We start from the raw sequence: 14,707 nt of genomic DNA, 5'->3' as shown, positions 1-14,707 counted from the left end.
ATCTTCCCAGGCTACAGGAAGAGATCCTACCAGAGGTACAGGAGGGCCTGGGGGTAATCGACTGCTGTGCATAATTCTCAAGCCTCCTTCCCCAAAGATATAAGTTTAAAAAGTAAGCAGGGTACTGTGCTCAAGTTATGTTCCTGATTGTATTGGTCAGCTGTCCCTGGGGTGGTGCAGATGGCTCAGGGGCCAGTGCTGGGCTCTGAACTAACCAGCCATGAATGATAAGTCAAGTTTTCTAACCATTAGGGTACCTCCTCCCCTGCATAGCTAAGCCTCTTAGAATGGAGAAGCCAGTTTCCCTGGAGAGGGAAATGAAAAACTCAGGGTCATAGGTGCTAGAGTTGGGATTTGAACAACCACTCAATGATAAGTTAAGCATTCTAACCACTAGGATATCTCCTGCTTTCCACCTCCTCTGCAATGTTTCCACTTTCTTTACTGATCTACTATGCGAAATGACAATCACAACAGCCTCTCTATCCATGTCATGATAGACATCGGCATGGCATACTAAACTGTGAGATGGAGGTGGAGGCAGGAGCAGGCATGTCATGTCAAACTTCTGTATGAAACATCTGTCATGTACCTGGTACTCAACCTCCTTTTCCCTCTTCCTTCCCACCCTTGTCTCAATACAGAAGGAGGCCTTCAGGAAACGGGGAAGGTACCTGTGGTAGCACAACAGGGACTTCCTCCGGGGGGGGGGGGGGTGCACGATGACCTGCGGGCCTAGGGAGGTGAGTAACACTTCAGTATAAAATGACCCTCTCTACCTTTCGCTCAACCCTATGGCAGTCACTACGTGTCAATGTATAACCAGTAGGCAAAGGTTGGGCCCTAACTCCCATGGTCAACTCCCACACTACAAAGCCCACCTTAGAATATGTCATGGTCAAATGTGAAGGTGACGGAGAGCATGACCATAACCAATGTCTATGTTTTCCACCTTTGTAGCACAGTAATATAGTAACATAGTAAGTGATGGCAGATAAAGACCTGAATGGTCCATCCAGTCTGCCCAACAGTCACATTCATTATCAATTCAAGATTTAAATCAACAATGAATGTGATAGTATATACTTGATCATGGTCTTTCTTTGGTGTTTCTGGGACTCAATCCAGCTTATAATTGAAAAAGAAAAACGCCTATATTGCGACCCAAATCGGGAGATAGACGTTTATCTCACAAAAACGAATAAAGCGGTATAATCGAAAGCCGAATTTGGACATTTTCAACTGCACTCCGTCGCGGATGCGGACAAAGTTGATGGGGGCATGTCAAAGGCGTGGTGAAGGTGGAACTGGGGCGTGGTTATCAGCCGATCAGAGATAGGCGCCTTTCGCCGATAATGGAAAAAAATATGCGTTTTTAGCGAGAATTTAGGGCACTTTTCCTGGACCCTGTTTTTCCATGAATAGGGCCCCAAAAAGTGCCCTAAACGACCAGATGACCACTGGAGGGAGTCGGGGATGACCTCCCCTGACTCCCCCAGTGGTCACAAACCCCCTCCCACCACAAAAATATGCCGTTTCACAACTTTTTATGTTCACCCTCAAATGTCATACCCACCTCCCTGGCAGCAGTATGCAGGTCACTGGAGCAGTTATTAGTGGGTGCAGTGGACGTCAGGCAGGTAGACCCAGGCCCATTCCCCCCCACCTGTTACACTTGTGCTGGTAAATGGGAGCCCTCCACACCGCCCCCCCAAACCCACTGTACCCACATGTAGGTGCCCCCCTTCACCCCTTAGGGCTATAGTAATGGTGTAGACTTGTGGGTGGTGGGTTTTGAGGGAGATTTGGGGGGCTCAACACACAAGGGAAGGGTGCTATGCACCTGGGAGCTCTTTTACCTTTTTTTTTTTTTTTTTGTAACAGTGCCCCCTAGGGTGCCCGGTTGGTGTCCTGGCATGTGAGGGGGACCAGTGCACTACGACTCCTGGCCCCTCCCACGAACAAATGCCTTGGATTTATTCGTTTTTGAGCTGGGCGCTTTCATTTTCCATTATCGCTGAAAAACAAAAACGCCCAGCTCACAAATTGTCGAATAAAACATGGACGTCTATTTTTTCCCAGAATACGGTTCGGTCCGCCCCTTCACGGACCCGTTCTTGGAGATAAACGCCCATGGAGATAGACGTTTTCGTTCGATTATGCCCCTCAATGTGTAATTAAACTCTGGAATTCATTGCCAGAGAATGTGGTAAAAGCAGTTACCTTAGCGGGGTTTAAAAAAGGTTTGGATGGCTTTCTAAAGGAAAAGTCCATAGACCATTATTAAAATGGACTTGGTGAAAATCCACTGCTTATTTCTAAGATAAGCAGCATAAAATGTATTGCACTTTTTTGGATCTTGCCAGGTACTTGTGATCTAGATTGGCCACTGTTGGAAACAGGATGCTGGGCTTTTTTTTTTTTTTTAATTTTATTATGCTTTATTCAAATTGCAAAGAAAATACAAACAATTGTACTGTAACAACAAGTCATGCATTGATACAGAATAGCATCACTTATTGGTTCAGTAGCAATATAGGTAACAGCACAAACTTCCTCCCCCCTCCCCTCCCCCCACTTGCTCAATTAAGATAAACCGAAAGTATTCAAACAATATAAAGTTCACCGCAAGACAGTACCTCTCCATCTCTGGTACGGCTTCCATACTGCATAAAAGTGACCCATCCGTGTCACGGTTGTGTCTAGGTTCCTGGCTTGCAGTCACCTTGGGGCCCGGGAGTTAGACCCGGGGAATGCTGCAAATTGATGTTTACCGGTTCCCATGTTCCAGAAGATATGCTGGTCCGGTCCAGTCCGGTCCTTCCAGCCCTCCAGATTGTTTTGGGAGTTTTTTGGAACTAAGCAGTATCCGTACCTGGGGAACTCCCTTGTGGGCTGCCTTTATTAACCACCTGGAAAGGTTCCTAGTTGCCTTGCAACAGAGGTCCTCAGAGGAATTTCCTTTGGTGGAGGTCGTTTGCAGTGCTGCTAAGTTTTTCCTGTTTTAGGTTTTGACCCTGCTTGTTTGCTGACTTATTCTTCTGACTGCTGCCTGCCCTGACCTGGCTTGTCTTCTGACTTACTCTTCTGCCTGCCCAGACCCGGCTTGTCTTTTGACTTACTCTTCTGACTGCTGCCTGCCCAGACCCGGCTTGTCTCCTGGCTTACTCTGCTGCCGGCTACCTGCCCTGCTCCAGCCGGGTTCCTGGTTCCTTTAGCCTGCTGGTCCCTGCAGCTCTGCTTTCCTGCCCTGTCCAGTAAGTCCTGCCGACCACCCGCACTCTGGGGCTCAACCCCTGAGGAACGGTGGTTAAGTGCAGGTGAAGTTTGGGCTATTTCTGGTCCAGTTGGTGTCAGCCTGAGCTGCCTCGGCGGCAGCCTTTGTCTGAAAGTTCCGGCCGAGGGTACTGGGAAGTCTATTCTGCCTGTCCTGTGTTTGGGTGATTCTCCTGCTGCTGCCGCTCCTCGGCAGTGGCCGTAGGACTCACTACCTAGAAGTCCGTTAGTAGCGTGACAATCCGATCGTGCTTCAATGCCGTTAGTGTGGACATCAGATATAAATAGTCTAGTTTTGCATCACTTGTTCCTTATTAGGAGGCTCTAGCTTTCGCCAGGCAGCCGCCACGCAAAGGGAAGCTGCTGACACCACCAGCATCAGCAGTTGTCCTTTGGTATCTTCCCAATGTGCTGGATAGTCATTAAGCAGGAAATTCAGAATACTTGGCACACAGTAGAGTCCTGTCATCTCGTGAAACATCTCTGCAATCATTAGCCAATAGGGCTGAATTTTGGGACAGTGTAACCAGATGTGTTCAAAAGAACCTTGAACAGAAGAGCCTCTCCAACACTCTTTCTTCCCCGTGGCAACATCTTATATAATCTGGCTGGGGTATAGTACCATTGGAATAGCATTTTATATCCATGTTCAATATAGTTAGATGCAATGGTGGCTCTCGGTAGGCGCTTATAAATCCTATGCCACTGTGCGGTTGATAAAGGAACATTGAGCATTTTCTCCCACTTCTTCTCATATTGTTGGGATATAGGTTGACTAAATAACAATGCTCGATATAATCTAGAAATCAATCCTGTTCCAATTCCCATATGAAAATTTTTTAACAAACCTTGATCTCATAAAGTCATAACTGCCCATAGAGAAAACCATCACCCTCCTTTAATCCGCATCTTTCTTTTAGTACTGGAAAGGGGATCATTGTACCTCTAACCACCACATGTCCTAACACCTTACAACCCTGTTTTGCCCACCTGTGATCGCTGACCCATGTGAGAATAATCAGCCTTCTGTCCTCGGAGAATACCTGCTACAGGTAAGTATCTTCGCTTTATCTGCCATCATCTGTTATGTTACTATGTAAATAAATTTGTAAAAACTGAACAAAAAAATTAAGTTGTGTGCCTACATTCTGTGACCACTAGATGGAACCAACTAGCCAAAGCAGCCAGTCTTTCAAAAATAAAGTGCACTTTGCATTTCTTTAGCTCTGAAAAAACAAATGTGGAGAGTTTGAATCATTAAGCAATGCATAATTTTTAGAGGCATGTTCATTCTGAAGTTTTGTTTGAAACCCATCAGTCTAAAGTTATGTAATACTACCTCGGTTTCAGCGCTACTCTGTAGTCTCAGTTTCAACAGCTGGTGTGGTTGTTGGTCACAGTGGTCGGGGTAAGGTGGTTTTCCCATGAATTAGAGTACATTTCCACCTAAACGTATTACAGACATTTTAAAATAACCATTTAAATATCCTGGGTGTGTGTTGAGCAAGAAGAGACTCTCGCACCAAGTTTTCTTAAGGTAACAAAGTTTTGTTTATTACACGGAATTACAGTGAGAACCAGTAAACAGTATTTGGTTGCAAATAGAAAGCGTGCATCAGTTAAAATATGAAAAACAATTTAAAATGTTTAAAATGTGTGAAAAAACATGGATTAAAGTCAGTTAAGCACAGTTAAAAGCTTGGATCCCCCAGCTGTGCATTAGTGTTTATCATTTTCCCCTTTCTTTCAGTTCTTAAAGAGAATCTCAGAACTTATATTGAGCATCGTCTCAGTTGACATGTCAGCTAAGTACATTTAAACATTTCTTCCCAACTTTTAGTACACTTTAACTTTAAGAGTTTGCTTCTTTGTTCATTTTCCTTTTGGTTTGTCTCCAGAGCCTGCTATAGAAGAGGACTACAGGACTCCTGTTCTCAGTTGGTCACTACTCTTGTAATCCAACACCAGTAAGTATACTTTCCCTGCACAAACTTTATGTAACCTCCTTTTTTCCCTGGCTAGAGTACTCTGCTCAAAATGTTTATATATATTTCAAAAAAGCATGGGAAAAGTGAGTGAAAAAGTGTGTGCACACAAACAAACAAAAACAGGCATCAAAACTTCTGGAGTCTTTCTTGTCGTTGGCCAGCCTCCTTCCGAATTTACTCTCAGTAGGATTATGAACACACCAGGAGGACACAACACAGCATCAGTTGAGGGCTGAAAGAGAAATCCTGCCTGCCACACTGCAAATGCCTCTTAATCAGTCCCAGGACTTTCCCAGCTATTACTGTTGTCTCAGACTCTCTTAAATTAGGCCCTAGAGCACACCCCTACTGTCCCTAGCTGCGCCTATATAATACTTTAACCTACTAGCCCAGCTGCTTATTCAGTGGCAACAGAACCTTTCCTCTTTTAAGGGGAATACCAATCAGTTTTTGAAACTAATCCCAAGGACCTGCTCTTCCTGAGGCTGTCCCTTCGCTCTAGCCGCTGGCCTTATTTCAAAGCCTATAGCACAAAATCTGTTTACTTAAACTATTTCTCATTTACTCAGAACCTTCCTCTGCTACACCAGGGCTATCCCTTATACTCAGCCCACCACCATCCAGTCTTGGAACCTGACAGTAGTCCTGCACATTAAAGTTATTCCCTGTGTAACATGCTGAATAAAAAACCGTTGAAACATAAAGTTCTTCCCTTTGAACACTTTTAATCTTTTCCTTTCCCTATTCTGGGATTTTTAAAACTCACAAGGTCTTCTTGGTCAGGGTTATCACCTTGAGTGTAGTTTCAGGGGGCGAATGCCCCCCATATGCTGCTGAACCAGGTTCCTCCATCTTCCCCTTCCCCAAGTGCCTCAGCATAAATTCCTTTTTACTTTTGTCTTGTCTGGCTCCTCCACCTCCCCCAACCCCTTTCCCTCCCCCCTGCCTGCTTCAAACCTGTGATTCCTTTCCGCAGCGGTTCTGAGCACTATATTTATGGCTATGATTTCGGAACATGCAGCATCATTAAAGGGCAGACTTTTAAATGCCCAGATGGCTGTTATATGCTAATCTCAACTTTGTTAAATGTTTCAGACATAACCATCAACTTGCTCCCATCATATAACTGAATTCTATTATTCTGTCTCACTGTATTTTCAAATGTAAGCCACATTGAACCCGAGTTTGCTTGGAATAATATGGGATATAAATGTAAAAAAAATTCCTTTATCCTCTACCTTTTTTGACACTGCCTATCCAGCTGGATGGTGATGGCACAAGGAAAGCAAGTTTGGTCTAGTGAAGACCAACTCAAAATAACCTGTTCCGTAGCTGGGCTCTAGTATTACCATAGTAACATAGTAGATGACGGCAGAAAAAGACCTGCATGGTCCATCCAGTCTGCCCATGACAAACTCATATGTGTATACCTTACCTTGAATTTGTACCTGTCCTTTTCAGGGCACAGACCATATAAGTCTGCCCAGCAGTATTTCCCACCTCCCAACCACCAGTCCCGCCTCCCATCACCGGCTCTGTTACAGACCGTATAAGTCTGCCCTCCCCTATCCTCGCCTCCCAACCACCACCCCCTCTTCCCCCCAACTGCTCCGCCACCCAATTTCAGCTAAGCTTCTGAGCATCAATTCCTTCTGCACAGGATTCCTCTATGCATATCCCACGCATGTTTGAACTCCGTTACCGTTTTCATCTCCACCACCTCCCGCGGGAGGGCATTCCAAGCGTCCACCACCCTCTCCGTGAAAAAATACTTCCTGACATCTTTCCTGAGTCTGCCCCCCTTCAATCTCATTTCATGTCCTCTCGTTCTACCACCTTCCCATCTCCGGAAAAGATTCGTTTGCGGATTAATACCTTTCAAATATTTGAACGTCTGTATCATATCACCCCTGTTCCTCTTTTCCTCCAGGGTGTACATGTTCAGGTCAGCAAGCCTCTCTTCATACGTCTTGGAACGTAAATCCCATACCATCCTCGTAGCTTTTCTTTGCACCGCTTCCATTTTTTTAACATCCTTCGCAAGATACGGCCTCCAAAACTGAACACAATACTCCAGGTGGGGCCTCACCAACGTCTTATACAGGGGCATTAAAACCTCCTTTCTTCTGCTGGTCACTCCTCTCTCTATACACCCTAGCAATCTTCTAGCTACTGCCACCGCCTTGTCGCACTGTTTCGTCGCCTTCAGGTCCTCAGATACTATCACCCCAAGATCCCTCTCCCCGTCCGTGCCTATCAGACTCTCCCCGCCTAACACATACGTCTCCCTTGGATTTCTACTCCCTAAGTGCATCACTTTGCATTTCTTCGCATTGAATTTTAATTGCCAAACGTTAGACCATTCTTCTAGCTTCTTCAGATCTTTTTTCATGTTTTCCACACCCTCCGGGGTGTCCACTCTGTTGGAAATCTTGGTGTCATCCGCAAAAAGGCAAACTTTACCTTGTAACCCTTCGGCAATGTCACTCACAAATATATTGAACAGAATCGGCCCCAGCACCGATCCCTGAGGCACTCCACTACTCACCTTTCCTTCCTCCGAGCGAACTCCATTCACCACCACCCTCTGGCGTCTGTCCGTCAACCAGTTCCTAATCCAGTTCACCACTTCGGGTCCTATTTTCAGGCCGTCTAGTTTATTTAAGAGCCTCCAGTGGGGAACCGTGTCGAAAGCCTTGCTGAAATCTAAGTAGATGACGTCCATAGCACGTCCTTGATTTAATTCTCCTGTCACCCAGTCAAAGAATTCAATGAGATTAGTTTGGCACGATTTCCCTTTGGTGAAACCATGTTGTCTCGGATCTTGCAACTTATTGGCTTCCAGGAAATTCACTATCCTTTCCTTCAGCATGGCTTCCATTACTTTTCCAATAACCGAAGTGAGGCTTACCGGCCTGTAGTTTCCAGCTTCTTCCCTATCCCCACTTTTGTGAAGAGGGACCACCTCCGCCGTTCTCCAATCCCTCGGAACCTCTCCCGTCTCCAAGGATTTATTAAACAAGTCTTTAAGAGGACCCGCCAGAACCTCTCTGAGCTCCCTATTGGAAATGTGACCATACCATGTCTCTCTGTTCCACTAATAAGTTAAATGATTAATTGGCTTTCTTGAAAGGATTATATAAACTTTGACTGCATGACTGGGAACAAAAACATACACTTATTTAGTCAATATCACAATGCCCTCCACTATCCTCGCCTCCCAACCACCCACCCACCCCTCTTCCCCCCACCTGCTCCACCACCCAATTTCGGCTAAGTTTCTGAGGATCCATTCCTTCTGCACAGGATTCCTTTATGCATATCCCATGCATGTTTGAATTCCGGAGATGAAAACGGTAACAGAATTCAAACATGCGTGGGATAAGCATAAAGGAATCTTGTGCAGAAGGAATGGATCCTCAGAAACTTAGCCGAAATTGAGTGGCGGAGCAGGTGGGGGGAAGAGGGGTGGGTGGGTGGTTGGGAGGCGAGGATAGTGGAGGGCAGACTTATACGGTCTGTGCCAGAGCCGGTGATGGGAGGTGGGACTGGTGGTTGGGAGGCGGGAAGTACTGCTGGGCAGACTTGTACGGTCTGTGCCCTGAATAAGGCAGGTACAAATCAAGGTAAGGTATACACATATGAGTTTGTCTTGTTGGGCAGACTGGATGGACCGTGCAGGTCTTTTTCTGCCGTCATCTACTATGTTACTATGTTACAGCCACAAAACAACCTTTTAGGATGGATAATTTTCACAATGCGCTCCTTTTATTAATCACCAGATAGCCATAATTGAAACCTCTTAAGTCATCATAAGAACAAAATATAAGAAAACCAATGGACTACATTAAGGGCCTATCATTTAGTTATATTTAAACAAAAGAGATCTGCTTGAAACAAAATATTTTTATTTTGACTTGTAAAACCACTTGTCCCTAAAACATGGTCCAAACAGAATAATCCATTTGTGTATTTAAAGTGTAAACGTCTACATAACAGATGGTGAAGATGTGATTCCATGTGCCCCAATGAAAGGAAAGTTTAATTTCAATATATTCTATACACCAGGCTTCCCAAGGCAGATTACAACAACAGTTAAGATGAACTCATCAGGAAACAGGATATCCTCACTGAAATTTGACCACCTGTAATGCAGTGGCGTAGCCACAGGTGGGCCTGGGTGGGCCAAGGCCCACCCAGTTAGGGCTCAGGCCCACCCAATAGTAGCACATGTTTAGCGGTAACTGTTGGGGATCCCAAGCTCCACCAGCTGAAGACTTCCCCCTGATGGTAACAAAAACTCTGCTCTCCATGATACTGGCAACTGCGCATGCTCAGTTTCAACGCATGCCTGCTGCAGACTGCCAAGGTGGACAGAACCACTTTCCTGCCAGCTGAGATATATTTTTGATGTACAGTGGGGGAAATAAGTATTTGATCCCTTGCTGATTTTGTAAGTTTGCCCACTGACAAAGACATGAGCAGCCCATAATTGAAGGGTAGGTTATTGGTAACAGTGAGAGATAGCACATCACAAATTAAATCCGGAAAATCACATTGTGGAAAGTATATGAATTTATTTGCATTCTGCAGAGGGAAATAAGTATTTGATCCCCCACCAACCAGTAAGAGATCTGGCCCCTACAGACCAGGTAGATGCTCCAAATCAACTCGTTACCTGCATGACAGACAGCTGTCGGCGATAGTCACCTGTATGAAAGACACCTGTCCACAGACTCAGTGAATCAGTCAGACTCTAACCTCTACAAAATGGCCAAGAGCAAGGAGCTGTCTAAGGATGTCAGGGACAAGATCATACACCTGCACAAGGCTGGAATGGGCTACAAAACCATCAGTAAGACGCTGGGCGAGAAGGAGACAACTGTTGGTGCCATAGTAAGAAAATGGAAGAAGTACAAAATGACTGTCAATCGACAAAGATCTGGGGCTCCACGCAAAATCTCACCTCGTGGGGTATCCTTGATCATGAGGAAGGTTAGAAATCAGCCTACAACTACAAGGGGGGAACTTGTCAATGATCTCAAGGCAGCTGGGACCACTGTCACCACGAAAACCATTGGTAACACATTACGACATAACGGATTGCAATCCTGCAGTGCCCGCAAGGTCCCCCTGCTCCGGAAGGCACATGTGACGGCCCGTCTGAAGTTTGCCAGTGAACACCTGGATGATGCCGAGAGTGATTGGGAGAAGGTGCTGTGGTCAGATGAGACAAAAATTGAGCTCTTTGGCATGAACTCAACTCGCCGTGTTTGGAGGAAGAGAAATGCTGCCTATGACCCAAAGAACACCGTCCCCACTGTCAAGCATGGAGGTGGAAATGTTATGTTTTGGGGGTGTTTCTCTGCTAAGGGCACAGGACTACTTCACCGCATCAATGGGAGAATGGATGGGGCCATGTACCGTACAATTCTGAGTGACAACCTCCTTCCCTCCGCCAGGGCCTTAAAAATGGGTCGTGGCTGGGTCTTCCAGCACGACAATGACCCAAAACATACAGCCAAGGCAACAAAGGAGTGGCTCAGGAAGAAGCACATTAGGGTCATGGAGTGGCCTAGCCAGTCACCAGACCTTAATCCCATTGAAAACTTATGGAGGGAGCTGAAGCTGCGAGTTGCCAAGCGACAGCCCAGAACTCTTAATGATTTAGAGATGATCTGCAAAGAGGAGTGGACCAAAATTCCTCCTGACATGTGTGCAAACCTCATCATCAACTACAGAAGACGTCTGACCGCTGTGCTTGCCAACAAGGGTTTTGCCACCAAGTATTAGGTCTTGTTTGCCAGAGGGATTAAATACTTATTTCCCTCTGCAGAATGCAAATAAATTCATATACTTTCCACAATGTGATTTTCCGGATTTAATTTGTGATGTGCTATCTCTCACTGTTACCAATAACCTACCCTTCAATTATGGGCTGCTCATGTCTTTGTCAGTGGGCAAACTTACAAAATCAGCAAGGGATCAAATACTTATTTCCCCCACTGTATGTGTGTGGGGAGGGGGGGGGCAGTTGGTGCCCACCCACTTGTTGCCTAGGCCCACCCAAAATCTATTGTCTGGCTACGCCCCTGCTGTAATGTATAGATCAGTATAGAAAAATGCCTGTTTCTACCAGCTACAATATTTCTTAGCTGTTTTAGTGGTATTCAATTTTTATTTCATGATATTTATATTTACATATGGGAAGCTGTGAAGTAAAAATAAGATCTTTTGTCCTCCACCTTTTAAAGCACTGCCTTTCCAACTGGAACAGCTTATGACTTTTTACAGATGGACTACGCATAGGCAGTCCCGTATATCTAATAATCTTTCCATATCATCAAGCTGATCAATCCATAGACTGGTGGGTTGTGTCCATCTACCAGCAGGTGGAGATAGAGAGCAAACTTTTGCCTCCCTATATGTGGTCATGTGCTGCCGGAAACTCCTCAGTATGTTCTCTATCTCAGCAGGTGGTGGTCACACACAGCAGCAGCTCTGGCTAGGCCTCCAAGCCTAATCCTTAGGTTTTGTTGAGGCCTGGGGTTGAGGGCTCTTTTGAGCAAGTGCAAACCTGGTGGTGCCAGGTCCCTCCTTTTCTCCCCCCTCCCGCTGGCTCCGTTTAAAAAAAAAAAAAAAAAAAAAAAAAATTTTAAACGTCTTTAAAGGCGTTTAATTCGACGTTTCTTTAAACGTTCATTGCAGCTACTCACTGGGACACCAGTTCGTTACAGCTCGGAGCGGCAAGCAGGTAATTTTACCTTTTTATAGCGGGCAGGGGGTTCCCCGATTCTTCTCCTCGTGGCATATGGCGTCGGAGGGCGAGGGCGCAAAGGGTCGCTCCCCGGATCGCTGGAGCGCTTCTAGAGGGGATGCGGGGGTTTTACAACCTGATTCGCCCTTGATGGGTGACAATTTAGTGACCGATGAATGTCCCGGTCGTTCCTCCGGCGTGGCGGTTTTTTCCCGCCATAAACGCCCATCCCCCGCTCCTCGCCTCCGCCATCTTGGCCAGCCACGCGGCTCGGACGGCTTCTTCGTGGGCCGCCCTTGAGGTTGGAGACATTAATGCCATGAACGCCCTTAATTTGGGCGACGGCACAAGCGGCTAAAGTTAAGCGCCGTTCTTCCCGCGCGGCTCCTTCGCGGAGTTTCGCGCCGGACGCCATTTTGGATGCGCAGCATGTCTCTCCCCCGCTATTGCGAGCGCCGGTTGAGAGTGCGTCTAGGGCTGTTGCCCAGGCTGCGGAAGTGCACAGTCTGGGGGGTTTCTCCCCCGAGTTTGTTTTGCTGCTGCATCAGGCTTTCCTCATGCAAAACGCTGCCCCTGCTCCCTCTTCTGATAAAGAGGTTGAGGTTCCCAGAGGTAAACGCCCTCGGGTTGATTTCCAGGCCTTGGAGGACTTTGTCTCCTCCGATGTAGATGAGGGCAGCGTGTCTGAGGTCTCCCAACGGTCCTTTGCGGATTCCTTGGAGGAGATAGATCCCCGCTCGGATGGAGCGGATGACCCCTCTGCAGCGCGGCTTTTTAGCCCAGAGGATTTGCCCAACCTGTTTTTACAGGCCATGGACACTTTGAAGATTTCCTCTCCGGAGGACGTCTCTCCCTCAGCCCCTGTTGGCTCTGCCATTATGCTGGGGACGAAGCGCCCGCCTAGATCCTTCCACGTGCATGATGCCATGCACACCTTAATTGCGGCTCAATGGGATGTCCCGGAAACGAGCCTTAAAGTGGCTAGGGCTATGTCCCGCCTCTATCCTTTGGCTGTGAGTGAACGTGAGGCCTATCTGTGGCCTACCGTGGATTCTTTAATCACTGCGGTGACTAAGAAAACGGCGTTGCCGGTGGAAGGTGGCACGGCCCTAAAGGACGCCCAAGACAGAAGATTGGAGGCGGCCTTAAGGTCGTCCTTTGAGGCAGCTGCTTTAAGTTTGCAGGCCTCAGTTTGCGGCTCCTATGTGGCCAGGGCGTGCCTGACTATGGTGCAGCGGGCTTCCCCCTCGGATCTTTCCTTGAGGGCTGATTGGCCGGCCCTGGAATCGGGCTTAGCCTATTTGGCAGACTTGCTGTATGATGTCTTGAGAGCCTCAGCTAAAGGCATGGCTCAGACAGTCTCTGCGCGGCGGTGGCTTTGGCTGAAACATTGGTCTGCTGACCACGCCTCTAAATCCCGCCTGGCTAGATTGCCTTTTAAAGGCAAGCTGCTCTTTGGGGTCGAGCTGGACAAAATCGTGACCGATCTCGGCACGTCTAAGGGCAAGAAATTACCAGAGGTCAGGGCTCGGGCTAGTACTCGTCCCGGTACCTCCAGAGGACGGTTGCTGGAAGCCCGTCGGTACCGGCCCGGGCAAGTCGGGTTCCTCTGCCCCCTCTTCCTTCAAGAGGAATTTCTCCCCCAAGCAGCATTCCTTTCGCAGAGACCGCCGTCCCGGAGGTGCTCCCTCTGGTCCTCCCCCAGGGTCTCGTACCCAGTGACGGGGCCTTGGTCCACGCCCCAGTGCAGATTGGAGGACGGCTGTCCTCGTTTCTGGGCGAGTGGACCACTATAACTTCAGACGCGTGGGTGCTGGAAGTCATCAGAGACGGCTACAAGCTAGAGTTCTGCCAACCCTTAAGAGACGGGTTTGTACTCTCTCCCTGCAAGTCTCCGGTCAAGCTGTGGCAGTGCAGCAGACCTTGGACAACCTGATCCGCCTGGGTGCGGTCGTTCCGGTGCCAAAAAATCAGATTGGCAAGGGACGTTACTCCATTTACTTTGTGGTTCCAAAGAAAGGAGGTTCTGTCCGGCCTATCCTCGACCTCAAAGGGGTCAATCGGGCCTGGAAAGTGAGGCACTTTCGCATGGAGACTCTCCGCTCTGTTATAGCGGCAGTGAAGGCAGGAGAGTTCTTGGCTTCCTTGGACATCAAGGAAGCGTACCTGCATATTCCCATCTGGCCTCCTCTCCAACGCTTTCTGCGTTTTACAGTCCTGAGACGACACTTCCAGTTCAGAGCCCTCCCTTTCGGGTTGGCTACTGCTCCGCGGACCTTTTCCAAAGTAATGGGGGTCATAGCGGCCTTCCTGCTAAAGGAAGGAGTACAAGTCCATCCTTATCTGGACGACTGGTTGATCCGAGCCCCCTCTTATGCAGAGTGCGGCAAAGCTATGGACCGGGTAGTTGCTCTTGTGAGCTCCCTGGGATGGATCATCAACTGGAAGAAGAGCCAGCTGCGCCCGACTCAGTCCCTGGAGTATCTGGGAGTTCGATTCGACACCCAAGTGGGCAGAGTGTTCCTGCCAGACAATCGGATTGTCAAGCTTCAGGCTCAGGTGGACTAGTTCCTAGTAGCCTCTCCTATTCGGGCTTGGGACTACGTGCAGCTGTTGGGCTCTATGACGGCCACGATGGAAGTAGTGCCCTGGGCCAGGGCTCATATGAGACCACTACAGCTATCTC

At 47.6% G+C, this 14,707-nt stretch overlaps 1 protein-coding gene across 1 annotated transcript in view; it reads left to right on the top strand.

Annotated features, from left to right (window-relative positions):
- Positions 1–655: 655 nt before the first annotated feature.
- Positions 656–14,707, top strand: part of C4HXorf21 (chromosome 4 CXorf21 homolog) — a 65,071-nt gene continuing 51,019 nt past the window's right edge. Inside the window, exons 1-2 of the mRNA XM_030202374.1 lie at positions 656–743; positions 5,027–5,243. The gene's annotated coding sequence lies outside the window, so the exon portion shown is untranslated. The remainder of the gene's footprint in view (positions 744–5,026; positions 5,244–14,707) is intronic.

This window comes from Microcaecilia unicolor, chromosome 4 (assembly GCF_901765095.1).
Source record: "Microcaecilia unicolor chromosome 4, aMicUni1.1, whole genome shotgun sequence".
In the NCBI taxonomy this organism is placed as follows: Eukaryota; Metazoa; Chordata; class Amphibia; order Gymnophiona; family Siphonopidae; genus Microcaecilia; species Microcaecilia unicolor.
Note: the sequence above shows the minus strand (reverse complement) of the source record. Positions and strands in the feature narration are given on the sequence as shown.